This window comes from Sus scrofa, chromosome 3 (assembly GCF_054392235.1).
Source record: "Sus scrofa isolate SSC_HxYL_T2T_F1_AM1 chromosome 3, Sscrofa_HxYL_maternal_Yorkshire_Landrace_v2.0, whole genome shotgun sequence".
NCBI classification, from domain to species: domain Eukaryota; kingdom Metazoa; phylum Chordata; class Mammalia; order Artiodactyla; family Suidae; genus Sus; species Sus scrofa.
The window spans coordinates 126,403,474-126,416,082 of NC_139385.1; the positions used below are offsets into that span (position 1 = coordinate 126,403,474).

General features: G+C 35.1%; 1 protein-coding gene across 21 annotated transcripts in view; it reads right to left on the reverse strand.

Annotated features, from left to right (window-relative positions):
• The window catches only part of NCOA1 (nuclear receptor coactivator 1), a 253,860-nt gene that overhangs the window by 182,939 nt on the left and 58,312 nt on the right, over positions 1-12,609 (reverse strand). For 10 of the 21 annotated variants that reach the window (XM_085015947.1, XM_085015954.1, XM_021085904.2 and 7 more), the window contains one exon: positions 11,647-11,781. The exons of 6 other annotated variants lie outside the window; for them this stretch is intronic. The gene's annotated coding sequence lies outside the window, so the exon portion shown is untranslated. Of the gene's footprint in view, positions 1-11,637; positions 11,782-12,609 lie in introns of all 21 variants that reach the window. 5 more of the 21 variants (XM_085015949.1, XM_021085898.2, XM_085015953.1 and 2 more) reach the window with 1 other exon arrangement.

Sequence of the window (12,609 nt, forward strand, 5' to 3'; positions counted from 1 at the left end):
AAAAAAAAAAAAAAAAACCTACGATCATATAAAACCTGTACATGAATATACATAGTAGCTTTATTCCTATTAGCCTAAAACTAGAAACAACCCAGATATCCTTCAACTGGTGAATGGTTAAACAATTATGGTGTATGCCATAGAATATTACTGAGCAATAAAAAGGAGTAAGCTATTAATACACACACAACTTGGATGGATCTTTTATGTTGAATGAAGCAAGCCAATCTCAAAGGTTATAAATTATATTATTCCACTTACACAACATTTTTGAAACAATAAAATTATAGAAATAGAGAACAGATTTGTGGTTGCCAGGGGTTAAGAATAGAGTGGGTGAGTAAAGGAAATAGGTGTGGCTCTAAAGAGCAGCATGAGCCTTGGGGTGATGAACAGTCCTATATCTTCACTGTAGTGGTTGTTACACAGGTTACACATGTGATAAGATTGCATAAAACTATACATATAGACACACCTGTGAGCCTGCAGGCATGCTTATAAAACTGGTGTAATTGGAATTCAACAAATAATTAAAGATGTATAAGAAAGAAGCTGTGATGAAGAAAATCTGGTCGATTTTTTTAAGAACTTGTAGAAATAAAAAAAAATATTGTCACTGAAATAAAAAGCTTAAGAGGTAAGTTAAACAGCATATTAGACACAGGTGAGAAAGCATCTGATACCTAGAAAATAGGTTTGAATAAATCACACAGAATGCAGTACAGATTAAAGAGATAGAAAGGGCATGACAGAAGCCAAGAGGTAGAGAAGACACAGTGAGAAGATACTGCGTGCCTCTAACAGGAGTCCCTGAAGGAGAAAATAGGGGGAGAGGCAAGCTCAGAGAAAACAGATCAAAATTTTCAATATTTAAAAAAGAAAAATCCGGAGTTCCCGTCGTGGCGCAGTGGTTAACGAATCCGACGAGGAACCATGAGGTTGCGGGTTTGGTCCCTGCCCTTGCTCAGTGGGTTAAGGATCCGGCGTTGCCGTGAGCTGTGGTGTAGGTTGCAGACGCGGCTCGGATCCCGTGTTGCTGCGGCTCTGGCGTAGACCGGCAGCTACAGCTCCGATTCGACCCCTAGCCTGGGAACCTCCACATGCCACGGAAGTGGCCCAAGAAGATAGCAAAAAAAAGACCAAAAAAAAAAAAAAGTGGATCTACACAAAGAAATGAAGAGTACTAATAACACCAGGAAATACATTAATAAAGACATCTTCGAGGTTTTAATTTCTGGGCTTTTTTTTTTTTTTTTCTCAATTGTCCTAATGTCAAGAAAATCGTGCTTACAGTGGAAACTAAAATGGTAATTCCCAAGAGAATCTCACTTTCATGAAGTAACCAGATATTCACAGTGACTTCATAACATTAATCGGGCACATTTCCATCTTTTTATAATCTCCAGAACAGTTTCTCACCGTGGAATTACATGTTCCTTGAAAGCTAGAAAAGACTTACTTGCAAAACAATCTGGCCCCAGAACCAATTTTTTGAGAAAATTCTTTAAAACTTCTTCCATTGTTTTTAGTCTACCCAGATTTTTCTTCTTCTTAAAGTAGTTTCAGTATTTCACAATTCATTTCAGAGATTTCAAATAAATTGGCTTAGGGTTATTACTCAATGGACTTCTCTTACAGTTCTAAAAATCTCTTTTCTATTTTTACGTCCCCTTTATTCTTTCTTACCTTCGTTTTCTATCTTTTCCTTGATAAAACCTGTTAGACATTCACTTTGTTTTTTAACCCTAAGAAGTAGCTCTTATAAGTTTTTTAATTCTACAGTTTGTTTTTATCTTATTTATACCTCCCTTTCTCTTAGGCACTTAATTGGTTAGTTTTTGTTTAAATTCTGAAGCTGTATACATTTCTCTTTCTAAAATAAATTTAGTTGGAATATAGTTGACTTAACAAAGTGGAGTTAGTTTCAGGTGTACCACAAAATTAAGTCAGCTGTATATATACATATCTCCATTACTTTTCAGATTCTTTCCCATATAGATTATTATACAGTATGGAATAGTTTACCCTGTGATATGCAGGAGGTCCTTGTTAGCTAGCTATTTTATATGCAGTAGTGTATACATGTCAATCCCAACCCCCTAGTTTATCCCTCTCCCTCCCCAAATTTCCCCTTTGGTAACCATATTTCTTTCTTAAAACTCAATTTCCTAAGCTCAGTTATCAGTCTTTGCCTAAGTCTCATTTTAGTTTGCTAAATAATTCGTTATTGCCAATTTGATCTCCTATTTGATCCAATACTATTTAAGAACATTTTCTCTTTGATGTTTCCAAGTGATTGGGGTGGTTCATTTTAAACCTCTGTTGTAGTGGGAGACTGACTATGTCTAGTTTCAGCTTTCCCGGACTTTACTGAGGCTTTCCTTTGTGGCTTAACCTAATTGTTTTTTAACGTTGCATGGTCAGCTGGAAAAGTATATTTAATCCCAAATGTAAATGAAAGCTTTATAAGTAACTGAATAAACCACATTACAAGCAATGCAGGTCTTATACTTCTTCAATCTTCCAAATTTTTATTATCATTAAATGCATCCATATGATATTAAGAGTAAGGACAGAAATTCTCAATCTCAAACCTAACTTAATTTTATGTTTACATTGCTAGACCTGCAAGAGACAGTGTTTCTTTTTTTTTTCCTTTTTCTTTTTCTTTTTCTTTTTTTTTTTAGGGCCACACCCAAGGCATATGGAGGTTCCCAGGCTAGGGATCAAATTGGAGCTGCAGCTACTGGCCTACATACACCACAGCCACAGCAATGCAGGATCTGAGCCAGAATGCAACCTACACCACAGCTCACAGAAACACCAGATCCTTAATCCACTAAGCAAGGCCAGGGATTGAACCTGCATCCTCATGGATCCTAGTCGGGTTCATTAACTGCTGAGTCACAAAGGGAACTCCTAGACAGTGTTTCTTAATAATGTAAGGAATTTCTAATTCCAAGGAATGTCCAAAAATTCTTGAAAGTATTAACAGCTATTTAAATTTACTTCCATGTTTATTTTTAACTGAAAAAGAAAGTTAAAGTGATAAAATACTTGAGTCACTCCATATCAAACACCATTTTCAAAACCAATAAAGCATCCCTCCTTTATCTCCACAATAGTAAAATATGGTTTGACTAGCATGTTGGATCTATGACTTTAGATACGTAAATGTCTTGTATGAGACACTAAACTCCAACTAATAATTTGTGACCCCTATCATCATAAAATTATACTGAACTAGCAAATTACCTAAATTCCTTGTTTTCCCAAATCTATGCTTTTGCAGCTTGTTGAAATTAGTAGAATTCACTTTCCTTTTCGATTCTGATTAAAAATCAGTTTCTGAACTCAAACTTTTGTTTTCATTACGAGATGAAGAGATGGAGGAATCCTGGCTCTACTATGAGTTAATTTCTAAGTACATCTTATTAAGACTCAGTTTCCTTATAAATAAAGTTGACGTAAAAATAGTTTATACTTCACAGGATTACTGGGATAATATCTGAAAATACATATTTAAGTGTTTATCACAGTGCCTGATGCATAGTAAACACTAAATATTGGCGATTAATATTACTACAGTTTCGTTTTCTTCATATCAGCTCTCTTTTCTCTTAAATTCACTGAATCCATACTCTCTACATGACCACATTAGCTAAGCCTTCTCATTTAAGATCATCTTCAGAACACTAAGTGTCTCAATGCCTTTACTAACTGATAACAGATGTTAAAGTGAGCACCTCTCAACTATACTTGATCTTGCATATCACCTTTTGGTTTCCATAGTATCCAGGTATAGTCTGGAGAGTATTTCACCTTTCCACTCAAAGCTTTCATGGCCAGTATTACTGAGGCCCTGGATACATCTGTCTGTGTGGCCAGACTGTCCCTGACTTTTCTAGAAAAGAGCCTACACATTCCTTTTTTTCAGCCATTTTGCGTTGGGTTTTTGTGGCACTTGCAACTCAAACCAGCCCTACAGATCTTCTCTCCATCATCCACCCCTTAATAAATTCAAGTTCACAAGCTTAAGTATTTATTTGCAAAGGAAAAGTTTTTCTCTTTGTCTCCCCCCCCACCCCAAACAAACAAAAAGCTTTCATAGTCAGACAGGAGAGTGAGTTTTCTGTAACATTTATTTTAGTCTTCAAGTGGGATGGACTGGGAATCTGGGGTTAACAGATGCAAACTACTGCATTTAGAGTGGAGAAGCAATGAGATCCTGTGGTATAGCACAGGGAATTATATCTAGTTACTTGTGATGGAACATGATGGAGAATAATGTGAAAGAAGAAAGTGTGTGTGTGTGTGTGTGTGTGTGTGTGTGCATGAGACTGGGTCACTTTGCTGTGCAGTAGGAAATTGACAGAACACTGTAAACCAACTATAATGGAAAAAATAAAAATCATTAAAATAAAAAAATATTTTACTCTTCAAAAAAATCCTATAGCCCATAAAAGCAAACCCTCTTCCTTAACACAACTAAGTAAATGGTTATTCAATTTCAACAGCTATGCCACTTGAGAATTATAACTGTCATTTGGAAAATGAAAGAAAGTCTCGTGCCTCTATAATCTTCAGTTTCCAAATAGTTTCATATAGTTTTCAAAAACACCATTAAAGTTATGTTATAAGGTTGTTTCAGTTTATTGCTATACGAAATAAAAGGTACCTAGAATGGAGGAAGGAAGGTGGTGAGGAACAGAAAAATAGCACAACTTTCAACTTGTCAAAGTCTTCAGATGGTCATCTTCCATAATCATCAGGAAACGGTTTTCTGTGATTCCCACCCATCTCTTTCTCTTGAGAATGAAACCAAAAACTGTCCTTCTTACTGGAGCCTATATGCCTCCTTTCATGAAGTATAGCTATCTTACTACCTCACAACAGCCAAAGAGAAATTTGAAAAATCCGTTAGGATAAGACACATTTTCCCCTAAAATGTTTCCACCCCACACCCAATAGAGAAGTATTCTTTTGGCATCCAACTCTCAGCAATCTTTCTTGAACTCAGAGGCTATTATAAGAAAGTGCCTTACAGAGAACACAGAGATTACTCATTAAACCACCATAGCACATCAGCAAGTTTTTCCCACCTGTCCCAGGACTAGGACTTCCTAAACTAAGTCATATTTGCTTCTCCCCATTTAAAAAATTTATTAAAGATCACCATGCTGTACAGTAGAAAGAAAAACTGTATTGGGGAAATAACAATTAAAAAAATAAATCCAAAAAAAATAAAGTTTAATAAATAAAAATAAATAAATAAAAATTTTATTAAAGAAATAACAATTTTTAAACAAAATTGTTAAGTAGCTTTCTCTTAAACCAAAAAGCATACTTACTGGATACATGTTGTGTGCTAAGTGCTTTGCCTTAATTTTAGAGTCACAAAAAAATTCAGCAAGTAGGACCAATAAAATCAACAACTAATTCAAAGTAAGATGAACCATGAATATGCTGCTTACATATCAGAAAATAAATATAGTTTTGAAAAAAAACCTAAAAGCTGTTACTATACACTTTTTTAAGAAATTAAGTATAGTTGATTTACAATGTGTTAGTTTCAGGTGTACAGCAAAGTGATTCAGTTATACACATACACATATATTCTTTGTCAGATTCTTTTCCGTTATAGCTTATCACAAGATACTAAATATCGCTCCGTGTGCTATACAGTAAGGTCCTTGTTGTTTACTTACTTCATAATAGTGCGTATGTGTTAATCCCAAACTCCTCATTTATCCCTCCCTCCTTTTCACTTTGCTGTTTGTTTTCTGTCTGTGAATCTATTTCTAGTTTTCCAGGTTTGTTTTTGTTTTTTTGTTTTTTTTTTTTCTTTTTTAGCTGCCCCCAAGGCATATGGAAGTTCCTGGGCCAGGGATCAAATCTGAGCTAGTGCTGCAACCTATGCCATAGCTTCAGCAATGCGGGATTCTTAACCCACTGTGCCAGGCCGGGGATCAAACTGACACCACCACAGAGACAAGCTGGATCATTAACCCACTGTGCCATAGTGGGAACTCCCTATTACTGTTTTGTAAATAAGTTTATTTATACCATTTTTTAAGAGTCCACACATAATTGATATGATACTTGTCTTTCTCTGTCTGACTGACGTCACTTAGTATGATAATCTCTAGGTTCATCCATGTTGCTGCAAATGGCACTATTTCATTCTCTTTTATGGCTGAGTATTATTCCAGAGAGAAAGGGAGAAAGTAGGAGATGGAGAGAGGGAGGAATGGGGCGGGGAGAGAATATACATCTTCATTATCCATTCATGTGTTGATGGACATTTAGGTTACTTCCATGTCTTGGCTACTGTAAACAGTGATACACTTTATTCTTTGCTTTCTGGCCACATATTAATTCTAAGTCTGCTAGGGAGTACCTTGTATTTATAAAGGAGTAAACTTGACTGGTCTCTGGATTCTCTAAATATTGAGACAACTTTCAAAACCAAAATTACAAATGAAAATTGGTATTTAAAAGTTTAAATTCTAGTCAGCACACTAAGACAAACAAAAGGAATAAAAGGTATAAGGATTAGAGGGATTAGAAATAAAAAGTCATAAGGATACATATAAAAACTAGAGAAGCACAGACTAGAATGCCTGGATTCAAATCCAAGCTCTACCACATACCAGCTAGGCAACCTTGAGGAAGTTAATGTCTATTTCACTGAAGCTCTTGCAAGGATCTAATGGGTTAATATGTGCTTAAAATAGAGCCTGGTAAACAGTAAGAGCTATATAGTAAAAGTGTCCTTTGTAGACATATGATTTTCTATATAGACTCAAGAAATTACTAGAAACAAAAATTCAGCAGGTTGCTAACTAACATAGTTCAACCGTATTCTTATAAGCCAACAGAGAAAAAAGGTTAAATTTCTGGACCTTTTTCATAAGGAAATTTTCAAAAAAGCTGAGAATAACATGGAGAATTACACCACCACCACCACCATCCACCACCACAAGTGCTTAGCTTAAACAGTGATCAATTCATGGCCATTCCTGCTTCATTCCCACCCAAAGCCTTCCCTCTATTCCAAAGACTAAAGCAGATCTCAGATATATCCTCATATCCATCAATATTTCAATATGTACCTCTAAAGATAATGACTCTTTTTCTATGTAACTATCTACCATTATCACACCTAAAAATTAACAATAATTTCTTAATGTATTAAGTATCCAGTTGGTGTTCAAATTTCCTTGATTATTTCATTAGTATTTATTTGTTAAATCTGGACCCAAATAAAGTCTGAACATTGCTACTAATTTCAGGTTTCCTCCTTTTCTCTTTTCTTCTTCCTTACAATTTACTTGTTAAAAAAAAAACAAAAACAAACAAACAAACAAACAAGCTGTATGTCCCAAAGACCTCCCCTTAGCCTAGATTCTGCTGACTGCATCCCCATGGTATAATTCTGTTTCGCTGTCTTCTGTGTTTCCTATAAATTGGTAGTTAGAGCTAGAGGCTTGATCAGATTCAGGTTCAAGTTCAATTTTGTGGCCAGGATGCTTCATAGATAGTATTATAAATTTTCACTAAGAGAAACCTAACGTCTGGTTGGCTCTCTTTCTGTGATGTTAGCAGCCACTGATGATCTTTGCTTGGGTCCAGGAATTCATTATGAAATGTTGATGTTCCATTTACCACTCCTTAACTGTAACTATAATACCAGCAACTACAATACTCCTAAAAAAAGAAACTTCCTCTCAACTACTTGGTCACCTTCAGGTATAGCTGGTTTCTTAGCACTCTCCAAAGAAAAGGAATGAGTTTTTTAAAGTATCATTATGAACTCATGAGTTTAAATACATTTGATGTGATTAATTATATTGCAGTTGTACTTACTAATGCTCAGATTGTCTCATTTTTGGCCAGACAGAGCCTATTCAATTAAGTTCCTTCATTGTTTTGCCACAACCGATTAACATTTGATAGCTTCCTTGCAAGATATTCAAGGCCACAGATCTGGAACCAGTGTTAGCCATAAGCTGCTTTCCATTTCAAATAAGTTCCTTTCTTATTCTTTACTTCTACTAAATTGATAATGTTTAATTCTTAATTATAAATCAATTGTATGATACATTCTGGATATTATAATTGAACACAGACCTAGAAATTATAGAAGTATTTCCTTCTCAAGTCTACTTTCAGCATCCCACTGAATGCTTAAGAAAAGTATATTCCACTCAAAATTGTATATAAAGTGCTTCAATTTGAGAAACCAGAGCAAAAAGATTCCTAATCTATATTCTCTACTGGCATTTTTGGCTCTGGAAAAGTTTTTTTTTTTTTTTCCCGTTTTGTTTGTTTTTTAGGGCCAGAGGCATGGCATGCTTTTTAGGGCCAGAGGTGTGGCATATAGAAGCTCCCAGGCTAGGGATCAAATTGGAGCTGCAGCTGCAGACCTACACCACAGCCACAGCCACAGCCACAGCCATGCCATATCTGAGCCATGTCTGTGACCTACACCACAGCTCATGGCAAAGCCGGATCCCTAACCCTGTGTCCTCATGGATACTAGTTGGGTTTGTTACCACTGATCCATGATGGGAACTCCATTTCTGACTATTTGAAAAAGTAAATGTAAGTTGATGCCCCCTTGAAATCATAGAAATGGCATTATCTGTGGTAAAGAAATATCTTATTTTACTAAAAAATAAATTAACAAACACGTAAAGCCCTGTCACACTACATAGCTAGCATATACATCAATATGGAAAAGCAGGATCCTACACTTGCTAACCACTTTCTCATAAAATCTCGAAAAGACATGGTGTTAGTGACCAAAAATGGCTTACATTCATAACTTTTACTGTTTAATTCAGCATTAAATCATAACCAGAAATCATGTTACTGAATGCCAATTCTCTTTGAAAAAAGTGGCATGTAAATTGATATCCAGTTGCAATTTCTTTTACTCACAGACCAAGAATACCAATACTCCTACAGCTAAAGTTGCTGGGCTTTGATCAGAGGAACAAATGTAACTTTTCCAGGCAACAATGGTTTAAAAAAAAACCCCATACCACCAGCAATAACAACAAAACAAAATAACAAAAAACTTTTCCATTTGTGTGGATTTCTCAGTGATAAACAGTAACACATCTACATGGTATGTCCTCAGCACATCAGTGCTTTTATCCAACAGAAAAACAAAAATTCAGCTAGCATGCACATGACAGTAATTGCTTTTCCAGATGGTATGCCTTTGATAAGGGATTTCTGCCAAAAGCTCATTTTACTTGCTTTCCAAGCATAATATTTGTCATTAATTTTGAAACTGGTTTGACAAGCTTCTCAGTAGTAGCGAGAGTTGACCTGTTTTTTTGCTACTAGAAGGATAACTGTGAATGATACTTCAGCAGCATGGTCTTCTCTGTCTTTAGCAACAATGTACATTAATCTCACACTGAAAAGCATTATATTATACAATTTCATACACTGATTTCATTTTTCATCACAATCTAAGAAGCTAACTATTATAGAAAAGGAAAAACTAATTCAGTTCCTCAGGGTAGCATGAATGTAGAAGAGCCAGAGCTCATGCTCTGGCCATCATACACAGAGGCAGTTGTGGCAAGGAAACACCTATTCCCCCAATACAGCTTGTTGAATTCGTTTTCAGGAGTCCAAATGATTTTTAAAAGGTATCATTTTAATTTAATGTAAACTATAACCCAAGACATAATCTTACAGATGTTCTAGGGTCTTAAACTCATGTATTGATTTTATTTTGTTTTAATCACCCCCCCAAAAAACAAAATCTCACAATCTCAAAATCTTAAAGCCTTCTCCCAAAAAAATTATAAGAAATTATTGTCAAAATATATTACCCAAACACAAGTATATGAAATTTTTACTTTCATTTTTAAAAGGGAAAATGACAGCTCTTACTAGGAGATAGATATGCTCTGTGAAAGCTTGCAAATGAATGGAGAAATATAAGAAACTGATGAATTAGAAATTGCTAATTTAAGGATTTAGGCAACCTGATTTGGTTATACAGCACTTTCACAAACAGAACCTAAACAGTTAATAATCACAATCAATTAGCAAATTCAATACATCAGAAATTCCTACGCTTTAATCTTAACTTTTGTTGACATATCTGAATATAGAACTTAAACTATACTACTTAGAAAGGAATACCAAACTATGATTTTTATGTGCTCACTTTTACAACTGCTTTTAAACGGTTTTCAGGTGGGAGTATTTTGCCTCCCTAGCCCAGAGTAAACATTCTGAGTGAAAGATGTCTTCAACTTTATTCATAATGAAGTTATAGAATAATTTCTTTCCAAATATCTAGAATTATTCTTTTCAAAGCTTGAATACTCAATTAATATTGTTAAACAAAAGTAAGAAGGAAAAACACCTTTAAAAAATAAAGGAAAGGACTATGATAATAAGTCAAAATCATATCTTTAATCATCATATCCATTTGCTTCAAAATGACTCCCAAAATTCTAGAGAAGTACAATACATCTGCTAGCAGCCAGAACAACCTCTTTTCTATCTGCTATTTGATTCGAGGTAACTTTTCTTTGGCAGAAAGTGCTCAATTACACCATTCCCTTTTAGAAGGTAATTCATTTATTTTAACTGAAGCAGTCTTAGGATTTTCAAATATCATGGATTCTTGTATTTTAGAATTTATTGCTTTACACATTCTTCTTCCAAAACAGAACAAAATGAAATTTAAAATCCTAGTAATAAGTGATACGCTTTTCTCACACTTCCATCTTCTCTATATTCTAGCAAGATTAATTTACAAACCTCTATAATGTATACAAAGAATCAACAAACTCTGATTGTCCTCAAAAATAATTATTTTTCCATGCTTTCTGCCTATTTGGAAAAATACAATTAAAAGGAAAATACTTTGTTTTTAAATAAACACCTAACTAACTCTACCCTGTTTGGAATTTATATGTATTTTAGAAAAAGAGAGAACACTGTATTTGTTTCCTGTTGATACTATGTTTCCTTTGATTGTTTTCAATTGTTTTATATAGTCTTCAGTCTTTAAAGTGGAGGTCCACCCCATGATTTGGAAGTGTCCTTGCCTCTTTAATTACCTCTTTGGTTTTTCTAGTCCAAGTAAAACTAAGCCATCAGATCCCAAAGATTCCTATAGGGGTATGGGGAGTATAAGTGACACTTCTTGGTGACTAAAAAAACCTACCTCTAGCAATAAATTTAGGAGAACAGGAAAGAGGGGTTACCAAATCAAATTAAAGGACAGTCACTAAGATCTTTCCTACCATGTAAGCACACTTTCTAGAGTGCTGAATTCAATTGCTGATCTCGAAAATCATGACATATATAATTATTAAATTGCATTTATTTATTTATTTTAGTTCTTCTACAATGAGTTTTAACCTGCATTCAGTATATTTCTTATAATTGATATGCTTTCCTAATTATAAGGATTATCTTTCTTTAAAATCTGAATCTCTTCTCTATTTTGGGGAGATATGGATAGGAGGGTGGATTCTTTTCTAAAAGCTAATTATTCTAACATAAAAACCTTTTAAACCTATGAAGTCTATATAGATAGAGATCAACATTATAAAATGACTGCCAAGGAGACAAATTAAAGTAAAAATGTACCTTAAATACCTTAAAATAAGTAGAAATTCTAAATGTCAGTGTCTTCATTTGGAAGCAAAAAATCCTACTGCGTGATCTCGCCTGATGGTCCTTGATTTTATCATCAGAGTCTGTTCCAGCTGCATTCCATTAGTATGGATAGATCTAAAGTAGGAGAAAAAAAGCCACATTTGTTCTACTGAAAACATTAGATTTTAGATACCGTGACAAATCATTGTTTCTCTGTAAGAATATAAAGATTCTTAAACAGATGTTTTAGTTGTTCAAAAAATTCTCATTCTCATTCTTGTCCCTACCACAGATTTTAAAATTGAAATAAAGGAACGAAGACTAAATAAAGTTAATAAGTGGTAATTAGTTATAGATTTTAAAAATGCAGTTCCCCAAAGGAAGTATGCAGCAAACTGGGCTTTGCATTGCTAATTCAAGGAGGCAAGGGACCAAAAGCTATTGACTCACTCATTGGAGTTAGTGAAGTCACCCCAACAGCAGTGGCCTCAGTCCCCAGCTGCAGGTAAAACGGAACAGTAGAAGGAAACAGGATTCCCAAGAGAAGATATATCTATGATAAAGTAGCATCCAATATGACAGCAACCATTCATTCCTGGGTCACTGGCAGAGGGATGTGACAAAATGGATTTTACTAATAAATTAATAGAGGGACTGTATCTTCCCATTCTACCTCAAAGCTAACTCCAAATAGTGGAACCGTGCAGACTTCAGAGAACGCTTAAGAAACCTGAACCTGGAGTTCTCTTTGTGGCTCAGAGGTTAACAAACCCGACTAGGATCCACGAAGATGCGTGTTTGATCCCTGGCCTCACTCAGTGGGTTAAGGATCCGGCATTGCCATGAGCTATGATATAGTTTACAGACGCGGCTTGGATCCCAAGTTGCTGTGGCTGTGCTATAGGCTGGCAGCTGTAGCTCCGATTTGACCCCTAGCCTGGGAACTTCTGTGTGCCACAGGTA